The 15,228-nt window shown below is 42.2% G+C and overlaps 1 protein-coding gene across 3 annotated transcripts in view; it reads left to right on the plus strand.

Annotated features, from left to right (window-relative positions):
* Nucleotides 1–15,228, plus strand: part of CPED1 (cadherin like and PC-esterase domain containing 1) — a 325,775-nt gene that overhangs the window by 267,443 nt on the left and 43,104 nt on the right. The gene's annotated exons all lie outside the window — the stretch shown is intronic.

Here is a 15,228-nt window from a genome sequence, read left to right on the forward strand (position 1 = left end):
ACAGACTAGAACCCCAGTATTTTAATTTAAAATTCTGGAATAGGAGAACTGAGCGTGGGTTTTAGTGTCATATAGACATGTGTATAGATTCGGCAATACAACACAAACCAAACCAAAACAGTCGCCATCTTGTTGATTCTGGTTTATAGACCAGATAAAGTTCATGCATTCCACGAGTCCCGTCTTTAAAAGAATGTAAGTTAAGTAGAGATAATATTACCTAACTTGTAGAAATGTTGTGTGATGTTCGGCATGTGACTATGGCAAATGTAAGGTTCTCATCATTTGTTGCTACTGTGAGGTACCAGTAAGGCAGTTCCAAAGTATGGTGGGCCACCTTTCTAAGAACCTGTCCAAAGTATATGAGGTGCAGTCTCACCACCCTTGCCTGTAAGGGGCATTCTAGCTGTACTTCTCATGAGAACACATACTTGGGTCATGAATGGTTCTATGTACTTTGCATACATTGCTTTATCTTATCATATCATCAAAACTATAAGCAGAAACTGATTCAAGAGACAAATTTACTTTGGCCAGGCTCAGCAAGATGATAAATTAAATTCTAACTACACAGTCTAAATTCAGTGCTCTAACCCTTATCCTCTGAAATATAACCAGCATGCTCCTTAGAAGCCAGGATGGTGAGTCATTGTCTTGTTGATTGTGAACACACCATCAAGAAAGACCAGGTTCTTGAGGACATCACATGTGGGAAATCATGTAGTCAGCAAACTCTAGGGAAACCCTCAGCGAGATAGATTGACAAGGGACTCAAATATAGCAGAGGTCAGGTCCATGGTGCGGCACAGGGCAACAGGCTGCAGACCTTGAAGTTAGAAGCCCAACTCATAACCACTAAGCCATCAGGGTTCCTTAATGGCAACTACCAGAGACCAACCATGTGAACTCTAGATGATCTGAGTCATGTATCATTATGCCACCCTGGCCTTATGGACTCTCATCTCCCATGTTCTGTGGTCACGTGAACCGCAGGTTATAATTCTATCAAAGATGGCCGATTTCAAGAGCATAAAAATGAACACTATTAGATGCATCACTAGTGCCTGGCAAAGGGCATCATGGCTTGGTAATGTAGAGGGTCTCTGAAAAAAGAGGAAGACCCTCAAAGAGAAGAATTGACACAGGGGCTGCAGTAATGGGATCAACCATAACAACAACTGTTAGACTAGCCCAGGAGTGGGTACCATTCCTCCTGTTGTATACAGGCTCCTCAGATGTGACATATAGCTATCATCAGCCTTGTACTCCTAAAAGAAAAGTCCATTTGGAAACTAAAATTAGCAGCATAATCTACCCGATGAATAATGACTTTGTCAGGGGTACACAGGAAAATGATTCTAAATGAACAAAGAAGTGAGTATATTCATAGAATATGTGACTACAGTCACGTGCATACTGTGTGACTTATAAAGAAATGAAAACTTGCAACAAATTCAAGGATGTATTCATCCCCTAGAATGATTTTTCAGTTGTTCCAGACAGCTGTCTGTCATCACAAAATATTCCTCTGTTTGTAATTTTTTTAATGGTAAACGGATGTCCGTTGCTTCCCTTGAGTTTTGTGGCATTTCCTTTTGTTTGGTCCTTCCTGCCACATACGAGTTCTTCATTCAGGATGCCATCATGAAGCACTTGGCTTCCGTGAATCCTTACTGAACTCGTCAGAAGACCAACTAATTGCATTCCAATAGAGCAGCTTTTCTCAACTTGTTGATCAAGACCCCTTTGGGGGTCGAACGACCCTTTCACTGGGGTCTCCCAATTCATCACAGTAGCAAAATTACAGTAATGAAGTAGCAACAAAAAACAACGTGAGGGACTGTATTAAAGGGTCGTGGTGTGAGGAAGGTTGAGAACCACTGCACTAGATGCTCCTGGTCACGGGTCCTTGAGGAGCTGGTCCAAGAGCTGTCATCACAGTGACTATCTTCTCAGAAAGTTGGAACTCCAAGCGAGCTGGACTGGCTGCACAGCAAACCAGGCGTCTTGTGTCCTTGTTTCAGGAATCAGCTTTCTTAAATGATAAAAATGTGTTGGAAAAAAGGCCTAGCTAGTGATGGTAAGTTTAGGCAAAATCGGTTTTTTAAATGTTTTAACTAAAGTTGGTTTAGCTGATTAGCACAATCCACTTTGGGCTTATAACACCTACTAATGTCTCCCAAAGTCCCCGGATGGTGCAAAGGGTTAATGTATTTGACAACTAACTGAAAACTCGGGGCTCATGTCCACTCCGAGATACCTCCTGGAGATCTCATCCCAAAATCCAGCCACAGACAATGGCACAGAGCACGTTCCTGCTCACTCAGACATGTATGGGGTTGGCATGAGTTGGACTTGACTCAATGGTAATTTTTTGGTTTTAACTTCCTAAACTCCTGTCGTGCTCAGAACAGAGTTTGGGGAACATATGGCCCTTCTAGGAATTATGGTATCATTTATATTTCAATGAGTTTCTTGGTACCATTGAAAGGAGGTTGAGTATTATAAAATACTCTAGGGAATGATAAAATAGTAATAATAATAATAGGCAGCCAATTGAACAATTAATGTATCCCTGTAGAATGCATTCAATCTTAAACAGCTCCAAAGAGCGAATTATTAGCTCCATCCATTTTGATTTTGACCTGTCAAAATCACTGATTCAAAGGAAGCTTAAGATGCCATTGACCTTTTAAAGAAAAGAAGCACAGAGATGTACCAAAGGATCAGATCTGGTCGGCGTCAAACAACTGCAGCGTTCTAGAACAAAACCAAGCCTCTGCCTCTCAAATAGTGTTAGCTGTCAGTCAGCTCTGGTAGGGTAGGCGAGCCTATCTGATGGGTGACAGCAGGATCCCAGAACAGCGGTCGCTTAGTGCCAAGACGTGACCTATTCTGGAGATCGGCTTGAACTGCTGCATCGTTATGGATTATGGAGAAACAATGGCCAAAGGCAGGTCTGCTGAGCATGTGGAGAAGGACGTTGGCTGAGTGAAAAGAGGCAAGACGGGGCTGACACAGAGCACATTGCAGCTCTGGAGGCTCACTTGGGGCTAAGTGATCTGGAAGAACGGACTTCCCTAGACTTGGCTCTGAATGAAAGCATCATTTCATCTCACGCAGCACATTGTCACAACCACTAAGACTAACCGCGCAAGCCACGGCCACAGCATTCAAGTTCAAGACATAATGAGGATGGAGAGATCCGGGCAAGCTAAACGGCATCTTAGATCTTGAAATGTCCGTAGGACACCTTCTCTCACTGAAGCTCCTGCATGAGAACAGGCAAATTCATTGGGCAGCGCATGCCAAGGAAGAGAGCACATTTTCCACAGGGAGATGCCAGCTCCTCTGTGGACATGCCTTATGATAGCTGACGATATCTGAGCCGGAACCGATAAGCCCTGGTTGGGTTCTGAACAAACAGCTTCAGAGTTCTGTAACCAATGCCACATGCTCGACACAGTCCCCAAACACAGCTAGACAAACTGCTCTTTCAATGTGTTCCAGATTGTCCCGTGTGATTCGGGGCCAAGGACGGGTTTGCCGAGGAATAGTCCCATCAGGGGGGAAACGAGCGACTTCTAAATCAAGATTCCGTTAACTTCTGAAAATCTAACTGCAAACGGCCCCCTTTTTTGGATGCTCGCGTCTTTGTAGGTATCTGTGAAAAAGAGGACACTCTGTTGGGGTCTCTCCTATCCCTTTTCTCCATTGTTACCTATTAAGAAAAAAAATCAATCTCCATCTGCCTGGAGAATTCCAATAGGCTCCAAGTTGCAACTCAAGTATCTCGTTTGGAAAGCAGAGTCGGATCGTGCTTCTCTGTGCCAACCTCTTCTGGGCAATCATCATTACAACGTTTAGCACTTTCTACACCAATTGTGTGTTTATATATCTGTTTCTCTACCAGAACTCCGTGAAGCAGGGACTCTGACTGACTCATGGAGATGTGGAGCAAATGTCAGTTAAAAGAACACACTGAAAACAAAACACATGAAGAAATTTCATAAACGATCAACTCCTTTGGAGAACGGAGAACACATGACACACGGAAAATGCATGGTGATTTTGAAAATCGTTATCAATTCCCTTAATGGTAGACAATGAGGCCTAACCATTTTGTTCCTTGTCTCTCCTGGGAGCTCTTGGTGAAGTCTTCCGTTAATATGGAATTTCCTAATGTGCCGCTATTCAGACATAAAAACCATGAGGGACCCAGCTTCAGTTGGAAAGGTGCTTTGGGGCTTTTTCCATTGCAAAAATGGATTTGGCCTCGCTCATTCACACCCTCGCCTGCTCCCACTTCTGGACCAATGGCAGGCATTTGAACGCAGCTGGTTGTGCTTACGGGTGCCATCTGTGACTGAACGAGTCTTTCCTGACGAAGAGCTAATTGGTCAGCCAATGTTTCACAAACAACCCTTTTGTTTCTTGGTCCAGTGCGTTTGGTTTGGTTTTAGTTTTCAGTCCATGAAGCGTGGGTTTGAAGTCAGAGAGACCCATGGTCAAATTCCTGATGCTTCCCTTACTAAGCTATGTGGCTCTGGAAAAGCTTGCTCCAACTTTTCAAGTCTCTGCTTCCTCATCTGTTCAAGGGAGAGAACAGTCTCTAAGGCTCAAAGCACAACCCACCTGCTCTATAAATGCCATCGCTCTTCTTGATGACTCACCAGAAATGGCTGTCTCCTGAAGATTTCATCTCGAGATCTGGGAAGTGTACTCTGGAGCCCTGATGGGGTAGTGAGTTATAAGCTGGGCTGATAACTGCAAGCTCAGCAGTTCAAAACCACCAGTCACTCTGCAGGAAAGAAACGAGGCTTTCTAGGCCAGTCAAGAGTAACAGTCTCAGGAACCCACAGGGGAAATTCTACCCTGCCCTGTAGGCTTTCTGTGAGTTGGAATCAACTTGATGGCAGAAAGAGAGAGTAAGAGGCTCTAGCTCTGTGTTAGTTTATAGCATGTCTTTGCACAGTTCACACAAATTCTAAGAGCAAAATGTTTATAAATAACAATTGATGCCAGGAATGCCAAGGAGCTAAGACTATAGAGAGCTCGGGATTCTGCTGGTAAAGAAACCTTCTATGACCCCCAAGGAAAAGTCTAAAAGAGGAATACTTTGTGCTACATTAATCGCTTAACTTAAAAAAATAATAATTTTAAATGTATAGAAATCTTGAAAGCAAACAAAGGGGAGCAGTACAAAGGGATCTCAATTAGTCCTCATGCAATCATGCAACTTCTCTAATGTTACCATCTAACACGCCCTTATCAGTTAGCCTGGACACTCCAAGAAAACATGCTGAAGCCCTGCCCCCTCTGCCTATGAATATGGCCTTGCGAGAGGATCTAGGCAGGGTCTTTCTCACACAGGAGGAGGGCAGGTTTTCTAGTCTCCAGAATTGCAAGGAAATGATTTTTTTTCCTTTAAAGCCACCCACTTTGTGGAATTTTTTATGGCATTCGGAAAAGTGACCATGGTGCATTTATCAAAGCTTCATAAATTCCCATTGGTACAGTGCTGTTCACTTAACCAAATATCCTGATTTGGATTTCAGCAGCTTGCCCACACAGGCCCTTTTCCTGTTTCAGGATTCAATCCAGAGTCCACATTGCATCCAGTGGTCAGTTGCTTCGTCTCTCCCCATCTTTCAAGGACCTTGACCCCTTTTGAAGTGTGCAGCTCAATGACTGCACAGACCACCCTTCGATGAGGAGTTACGTGGTGTTTCTCATGATGGTATGAGACTGCATGTTCTTTGCAGGAATGCCACCGAAGCCCAGGCTGTGCCCTTCTTGTTCACTTGTCAAGGATGAGGTCTGCTGAGTTTCTCCAATGCACCGTTGCTATTTTCCCTCTGTAATTATGAGATATCTTAGAGTAGCTATCTATAAACTCCTCCTAGAGGAGTTAAACTTTTTCAGATTCCTGTGAGATAAAAACATACCGTGTACGTAGAAAGCACTATCCTGTTTGTAAGTGAAATGATGCCTCAGCGTTCTCCAATGGTTGACGTCATTAGAAGATGTTCTTACTGAAAATCCAATATTGGCTTTGGATCTCACAATGCTATTTTACTTCAGGTGTTCAGCTTTGGGTGCTTCAGCGTTTCCTTTCAAGTAGAATTGAATTACCTTGCGCATGCGTAGACAGTAACTGTGGAAGCACACGTGCAGATTAGTGAGCAATCTTCAAAACAGTACTTGGTACTAAACAATTGCTTAAAGTTTGAAGAGAAGATGCAATTCATAACTTTCAGACATGCAGTGAAATAGTCCTTTTGCAGCATAGCAATTTTCATAGATCCCTTGGCTGCACACATTTAACTGGAATTAATGGCAGAGTAAAATTTTTTATCCCTAGGTTTATATTGAATGCATTACGGGTAGAATGCAAACCTTTATGGCAGGGCCTGGATAGAGTGCTTGCAAACTGACTAGGGTCAGTCCCTGCCCTTTTTTCTTTGTCTGGTTGTCAATCACATTCAGATGCCTTAACGCTCATGGCTAATATCGGTGAGCTCAGCCAGGAAGAGCATATGGCAAAGAGACTCAGAATCCCAGCTCCCAGCCTCTTGACTCGCCTTCATGTCAGTGACAGTCCAATTTTGTCAATCCATTCATTTAATAAACACCTTCTATACGGAAGGACCAATGCTAATTCACCAGCTATCAGTCTGTTATGTAGGAGATTATAGTTGTTTTGCAAATACACACACACCAGTATCATCTTTTATTGCCATTTTCTTGTTGGCCATTTAATCAAGGTAAAGATTTACTGTCCTTTGACATAGTCTTCTGTTCACTGGTGTGTCTGTCTGTCTGGATGCTTCAAGTTCTGAGGCATTCATTCCATTCTTTGGAAGCCTGATACACTGACAGTTGACATGCTCTTTGCAGAAGATGCATCGGGCATGATAGCTGCTGGAGTCAGGATCAGTAACAATGATACACTGATTCTCTTCCTAGTAGATCATCCTCACCATTCATTAAGATTCTCAGACACTCACAGCACCTGAAAGGGTGCACAGAGGAAAGTAAATATTGGTTGTAAATCCTTCTGGCTCCTTCTAGCTGTAACCAAACCAAAAATCATTGCTGTGGAGTTGATTCTGAACTTTCTCAAAAGCAGAATTTCTCCACTGGCTTTCCAAAGATAGATATAAAGGAGACAAAGCTTACAAAACCACACTGCCACATCTCTCTCCCATGCAACAAACTGGATTTGAACCGCAGACCTTTTGGTTACCAGCCTGGGGATTAAGTTATTTACACCAACATTGTTTCTTTCAGCTATAAAACACTGCAAATATAAGGATCACTATGGAGGGGCACATACGAGGAGGCACCCCCCAAAATCTATGCTCATTTGTTTTTTTGATGTGAGGGGAATAGTGAAATTGGAGTTTGTTCCACCAGGTCAAACTTAATCAAGCTTTCTATGTTGAAGTTCTGAAAAGATTGCGAATAAAAATGCCTAATTTGTGGAAGACAGGGGACTGGTTTTGGCACCACAACAATGCACCTGCTCACCCAGCCACCTCAGTGCACCAGTTTTTTGGTCAAAAACAGCGTGCCTTTCTTGTTCCACGCACCTTACTCACCTGGCCTCACTCCATGCGACTTCTTTTTGTTTCTGAAAATGCAGAGGGACATAAAAGGACAGAAAATTGACAAAGTAGAGAGGTGAAGAAAAAAATGAGGGAGGTGCTGTCAGCCATCCAAATGGATGAGTTTGAAAACTGTTTCCAAGAATGGAATCACAGATTTGACCAATGTATTAAGTGAAATGGAGAGTACTTTGAAGGTGATAAGGTTGTTTTGTTAAAAAAAATTAATACATAGTTTTGGAAAAAGAAAATTCCATGGTTTTTTGGGAGTAACCCCTTGTATGTATGTGCACATGTAAGTATATGTAGGTGTCTGTGTGTTTGTATACAATTTCCAAGACTAATTTAGATTGAAAATTTCTCCATTAGTCCCAAAACCAGTGAAACTGGTTTCACTGAAATAGGCAACTCTACTAGTGCCATTTAGGGAGGGGAAAAAATCTATATTGTTAAGGATCACAGGCTCATGTATTTTCTTAGGGGTTTATTTAGAAGTGGGACAATCTATGAAAATACTTACGGCAGCCATACATTTACTGTGAGTGATCACTATCTCTTGGGCAGAACTGCGGGCTACATAATATATGACAACTACACGCTAGGTGTTGTCATCCTTATCAGTAAGCACACATTAGCGAAAAGTTGTCTCTTAAAATATATCTGTAGCCTTTTGCCTTCCTCCAGTCACTTCTATACCTTCCTCACCGTGCACGTAATTGTTTTTTTCCTTTGGTATAAAAAATACTCTTTTCTTGTTCTTGTTACTATTGTCTCCTTTCCCCAAATCTTCAAAGTGGGAGGGAACCCGAAATAGTGCATTCACTTCCAAACCCACTCTCCTTTGTTCACAAATCAAAAAGAACTGAGCTTGTCCTCAGGCTCCCAGACACAAATCCATCCTTTCTTTTCATTTGCAATCCCACCGACCCTTCTGGATTCCATCTGGAACAATAACCAGAAGTGCTGAAAGACCACAAGAAAGGCTGCCTTCCTTGGGGTTTCTGGCTCACCGGAAGTGGGAAGCATTAGTCATTCCACAGGCATCGTCCACTAGGGTTTCTAGTCCAAAGTCTACAAAGTCCAGAGACTCAGATGTTCTTCTAAATTAAGGATATAGGGTGCCTCTTGGAACGGCCTCCAGCAAGTAGGACGATTGTGGCCACATCCAAGCTAATTTGGAGGCCATCTAATCTTTTAAAAACGATTTCAGAATTGCTCAGTGGTTGGAAAAGCATAGTGAACATGAAGTATTCCATATCTTGATGTCATAGGAATAAATTTCCCCAACTCCTCTGCTCATAACTTGTTTCAATTTCCTGTTCCTTGAGGTCATTAAGGATTAGCTTCAGATTCTTTGGGAGCCGACTTTTACCGTCACTCTTCAGATGACATTTGTTTAGAGAAAAAAACAAAGACAATTATGTCAAAACCTGTGTGCTAGCCCATTACCACGTGGAGTCTGATGTGCTGTAAAGCAATACATCAACTCATAAGCACACCTTTAAGTATAAATAAGTTAAGCAACCACTGCTCTGCTCCCCAACATCAAGTTCCATTACTTTTCCTTAAAACAGTTCAAAAATGAAAACCTATTTGTAAACTCTCACTAAAACAGGATGACATTCAGCATCGAAATCCATCAAGTTTGTCCTTTCTGCAGGAAGTAAAATTACTTGGCTAGCTACATATTATATTTTTAATTCAAAAGAATGAAATGATAGAAGTCAGATTTTTTCACTGCATATATTTCACTAGAACAAACAAAAGTCAAAATATCTCCCACTCTTCGTAATGTGAAAAGACAGCTACGCAGTAATGCTATTTAAAAGTTTTATAAAGTCAGATAGAGTGTATACACCTAAGAAGAATTTGTAAACAAAGCAAAACTGAAGATGTTTAATTGATTGTTAGAATCCTGAACTTTGGGGCATTAGAAAGAGACAGGTTAAAAATTATTATTCTAATTTTGCTGATGTTTTTCCTTTTGTCATCTGGCTACTTCAACTGTGAGTTTGGATAGGCATATTTTCATTCCACCCTAGAGAGTTCTCAATAATCATCCTTCCACATAGAAAGTCTATGTCACTTTCTTTGCATCCACCTTGTTTCCAGTGGTGGACGCAACACTCTGTGCTCACAGAACAGTTCTCAATGGCACCTTGCAATTGGCTCTTTCAGATGTTCTCTGTAGTCTCAGGCATAGCTTAATTTAAAACATTGTTTTCTTATTGTACTTGGCATTTTAAAAGTACATGCATACTATCGTATATGCTTGAGTATGAGCCGACCCGAATAACAGCTGGGGCACCTAATTTTGCCACAAAAAAAACTGCATTAAAAATGTGCTGAGAAACTCAGCTTATGCACGAGCATATACGGTAAATTCTAATAGAAAAGGATTCAAACATATTAAATAATAAAATTCATTTTACCCTCCCCAGCGCTGGCTTATCACCCTTAAATCTTCTGAAGAATCCACTGTTTGTAGCTTCCTAGGTATCGCTCCAAAACTCACCTATGCGTCAGTACATATAGTAGTATCTGCGATCATCACTTACTTAGCTTAGATCAGGATAGGAATCATATCCCGAAACTTGCCTCATTGCTCACCATGCTGTTGTTGTTAGATGCCATCGAGTTGGTTCCGACTGCATCTAAGGAAAAACAACACTGCGGGTCCTCTGCCATCCTCCCTATCTTTATGCTCGAGCCCACTGTTGCAGCCACGGTGCCAATCCATCCCTTGATGGTCTTCCTCTTTGACATTGACCTTCTACTTAGCAAGCACAATATCCTTTACCAGGGATTGTCTCTCCCGATAATACGTCCAAAGTGTGTGGGACAAAGTTTCACCATCCTCGTTTCTAAGGAGCATGAAGCCTTCTTCCTTACAGATCTGCTCGTTCTTCTGGAAGTCCATGGTACTTTCAATAATCTTGTCCAACCGCAAAGTTCAAATGCATCGATTCTTCTGCTATCCTCTGTATTCTTTGTCCACCTTTCACATGCATGTGAGTGTTTGAAAACGCCATGGCATGCGTCCGACACGCCTTGGTCTTCGAAGGTACATTCTCGCGCTTCAACACATTAACGAGGTCTTGTGCAGCAGGTTTGCCCAATGGGATACATCGTCTGGTTCTTGACTGCCGCTTTCATCCGCATTCATTGTGGGTCCAAGAAAAATGAGACCCTTGACAACTTCACTCATTCCTTCTTTCACTCTTTTTATTGTGATGTTGTCTCCTGGTCCGGTTAGGAGGAGCCTTGCTTTCTTTATATTCATAGGAAATCCACAGTGAAAGCCCAAGTCCTTGATCTTCATCAGCAACCGCTTCAAGTCTTCCTCACTTTCAACTAACAGGGTTGCGCCGTCTGCTTATCCCAGATTATTAAAAAGCCCTTTTCCAATCCTGGTGCTGAATTTTGCTTTAGTTCAAATTCTTAGATGATATGCTCAGCACACAGATTGAATAAGTGGAAGGAGAGGATTCCACCCCGATGCACACCTGATCCGCTAGCTCCTTTCCTCTGTCTCTTGGTCCGTGTACAGGTTCTGCAGGAGCACGCAGAGGGTTCTGGGATTCCCATCCTTTGCAGGGCTGTCCACAGTCTGTTATGACCCACACAGTCGGATGCCTTTGCACAGTGAATAAAACACAAGTAGACATCTTTCCGGTATCCTCTGCTCTCAACCAAGATCCATCTGATGCTCGCGATGGCTTCTTATATACACCCCTATGTCTTCATTCTGCATCTTTCTTTTCTAAGAATGCTGTAATACTTTATTATCTGGATGCACCGTGATTTATATGAGCGGTTCTCTTTTGGTGATCATGAGTTGTAGTGAACATCCTCTTATTATGAGGAGTTTTGCAGTAAATATCCATGCTTCTAAATTTATGTGTTTATAAAGAATCTCAGCAGTGTAATTGCTGGATTAAAGGCATATATTTATTCTGAGAGATCCTTCAAATTGCTTTCCAAAGGAGATACAGATCTCTATTAAAATAAATTTATAAGCACTGCTCTTGTTCCATCTTGAACAGCATTCAATTTTAAGGTCAAGTTGGTATTAAGGGATGGATTCATATAGATTTTGCTGTTATCATTTCATCCTGACTTGTACCTGAGATAGATATGCTCTAAATGTTCTTCGGATGTCTAACACTGAGAATCAGAAAAGAGCTGCTCAGTGTCGTATGGTTCCCTGGCTCCAGTACAGTGGGAACAGTTGTTCAGCTTAGAGACCATGGGAAGACAGAAATGAATGTATCCTTTTGGACCAAGAGGCAGGTGTGTACAATGTGCCCATTTGAAATTTTCTCAGGAAAAAGAGCACAGACATAAAGATGTAGAACCAAAATGGGTCATATAGAGATTCGCTAGATGATGCTTATTTCATGGAGACCCAAAAACATTAGAGCCAGAATTATACCTGAGGCCATTCCAGTGCCCTAAACATTCACACTCTGGGGGATGTAGGGCAGGTTGCATAGGCTTCTCATTATGTTCTCAGCTGATGCTCTCCATTCGTTAGCAATCTCCCCTGGTCACTTATGCCTTCCTCTCAGACACTGGTACTCTCTTCAGTCAGACATCATATATTATATGTCAATATCACGCTCAAGATTGTGCAAAATGCTGGAAACAAACAAAATGACTCCCCGGAGGTTTCTGATCTTGGCTAACACTGTGAGTTGATTTATAGTAAACCCAGAGTGGGCATGACTGTCTCTGAAGAGACAGATGGAAATCAGCCAGTGACTGTCCTATGGATCCCCGTGATCTGTGGTGCCTGGGATCACCATGAATCAGAGGTCGACTAGAAGGCAGCAACAGGGCAAGTGGCCATTCAGGAACTGGTTTGCTGCTGCTGCTGGTGGTGGTTGGAATAGGACGTGGATCAGGAAGCATTGGACTTGTCCCAGAAAGCTTGAAGTCTGACCATTAAAGCACTGATTTTCTTTGCCTTTAGAAAAATAAGTAATGGGTTACAATGGGGTGTTAGGGAACAGAAGTGAGATTCCCTTTCATGTAAATCCTGCCTCACAGTAATTTGGCATCTCTGTTTTCTTATTTCTAAAAATGAGAGTGTGGTTATTGGGAGGCAAAACCTGATGGTATGTGTGAACGATTTAATATAATCCTAGCTCTAGGTGATCATTTAGGAAAATATAGCTCTTTCCCTTAAAGGTATGCTTATTATTTTCCATTTTTACCTTTGAGAAGCTTGAAAATTCTACTAGGTTTCTGTTAGGTTGAAAGATACGTGAGATTTGCAGAAGACGTTTGTGATAGACTTAGAATAAGAGCAGACCCTCAATTCCGCTTTGGCAGACTGGGACATTTCAGCGTCTTTGCCCCTCCCACCGGAATTGAACTCCAACCAAACTCACTGCCATTGGATGGATGTTGGCTCATAGTGACCCTCTAGGACAGGGTAGATCTGCCCCTGTGCATTTCCCAGGCTGAAACTCCTAGGGTAGTAGAAAACACCATCTTTCTCCCACTGAACAGCTGGTGGTTTCAAACTACTGACCTTGGGAATCGCAGCCCAGTGTGTAACCACTGTGCCACCAGGACTCCTCACTCTTGAATCCAGCATTAGAAAAGTACAAAGTTGAGTGGCGTATAGGAGAAATAAAAAGCTCATATCACAAAGATAAAAATGGATTGTTTATATCACTCCTAGGGTTTTGTTATATATATCACCTGTTTCTTTCCCTTTTAAGTACCTTCAGTGTGAGTCCTGATCGGCTCAGAATGCATGTTCCTTCTCTCGGCATATATTTTAGGAAATGAATCTTCTCAACAAAAGAAAAGATGGAAATCTCTACATTTAAATTATAAGGAGGCTTAGAAGCCGATTTTCCAAGGAAAACTAATTATAGTCCTTTATGACAAATAAAAGTAGAAATCTCAAAATTCAAGTATGTCATTATTTCACTATACAGTAATTATTGTAATTATGATAGTAATTATCATAATCATGTGGCATCGAGAAACTTAATGTCTCTGAAGTTGCGCACGATTAATTCACAAGAGAAACTGAAATTCTCTTTGCTTATGGCGGGTGCTAACAAAAGGTTTTTTAGTGATAGAAACAAACGTTCCTGAATGCGGCGCTTGTACCTCTCAGACCAAGTTTATTTCCACTGCAATTAAAATCTCCTGTCATCCCCTAGTGTGGGTCCTGCACTAGAACTGCCAGAGCCTCCAACGGACCTGGAGAACAGAATGCTTTCTGTTTGGCTAACTTGGTTGCTTTTCTCATAAAAAATGAGAGGTGATCATATGTCCTATTTTGTTGCTTTGAAATGCCTTCAGAAGGATTCACGTGCTTACTGTCAGGCCATAATTCACCTCTTCATGTTAGACACACCCCCCCGAACCTTCATCCTTCATCCCTGTTTAATGACCAGCAGATATTGCCTGTGTACTCTCTTTCTAGCTCTGAGTTGTCAGGACAGAAGTCATAAAAGACAGGCAGGCACCGTCCTGCTGCAGTAAAAGTGGAGATGACAAATAGACGCTGTTTTCTGGGCTGTGGCAAGAGACAATGCTAAATGCATCTACTCTCCAATCCAGCGTGGGTCAGGGAGGTCTCTGGGAAGGGGAGGACTTTGGAAGCTGAGTCTTGAAGGGTGAGTAGGAGCACATAGAGCGTGGTTCTCAACCTTCCCAATGCCGTGACCCTTTCAAACAGTTCCTCATGTGGTGGTGATGCCCCAACCATTACATTATTTTCGTTGCTACTTCATCACTGTCATTTTGCTACTGTTATGAATTGGGCAACCTCTGTGAAAGGGTCGTTGGACCCCCAAAGGGGTCACAACCCACAGGTTGAGAACCACTAACATAGATGGACAGGCATGTGAGATACAGAGATATCTGACAAAGCAGCGCCAGAGAAATGAGAAGTTACTCAAGACAAGCAGAGGGTGGGAGAAATGGTTAGGATACTTGAACTGAGAGGCGTCAAAGAGGAGACCAGCAAGCAAATGTTATTGTACACAAAGCAACCCTATGTGCACTAGACTGAAACACTGCTCAGTCCCAAGCCATCCTTAAAATTGTTACTATGTTTCAGCCCATTGTTGTAATCACTGTGTCAGTCACCTTCTTGATGGTCTTCCTCTTTTCTGTGACCTAACTGTACCAAACCTGATGCCCATTTCTGGGGACTGGTCTCTCCTGATGATGTCCAAAATACATGAGACAAAATCTCGCCATCCTTAATTCTTAGGAGCCTTCTGGCTGTACTTCTTCAAAGATAGATTTGTTTGTACTTCTGGCCTTCTAGGGTATTTTCAATATTCCTCACCGACGCCATAAATCAAGTGTGTTGATTCTTCTTTGGTCTTTCCCATTCGTTATCCAATTTTCACATCCAAAAAGTAGTGATCAGAATAAAGAGGAGATGGTGGCCGTAGATACCAGGTGGCTTGTTAGATAAAAGGAGTCCAAGGATGGACATTCAAGTAACTTTGGATATGTCTGGTTAGAGGACAGCTGGCTGTTCCCAAGGTCTTGGCACTGAGATTGTGAGCAGTCGAATGGATCTGGGAATCATGGTATCAAGTGTATTGTTGGCCATCTGGAGGAGAGCAGCAAACGG

Source organism: Tenrec ecaudatus, chromosome 9 (genome assembly GCF_050624435.1).
Source record: "Tenrec ecaudatus isolate mTenEca1 chromosome 9, mTenEca1.hap1, whole genome shotgun sequence".
Classification (NCBI taxonomy): domain Eukaryota; kingdom Metazoa; phylum Chordata; class Mammalia; order Afrosoricida; family Tenrecidae; genus Tenrec; species Tenrec ecaudatus.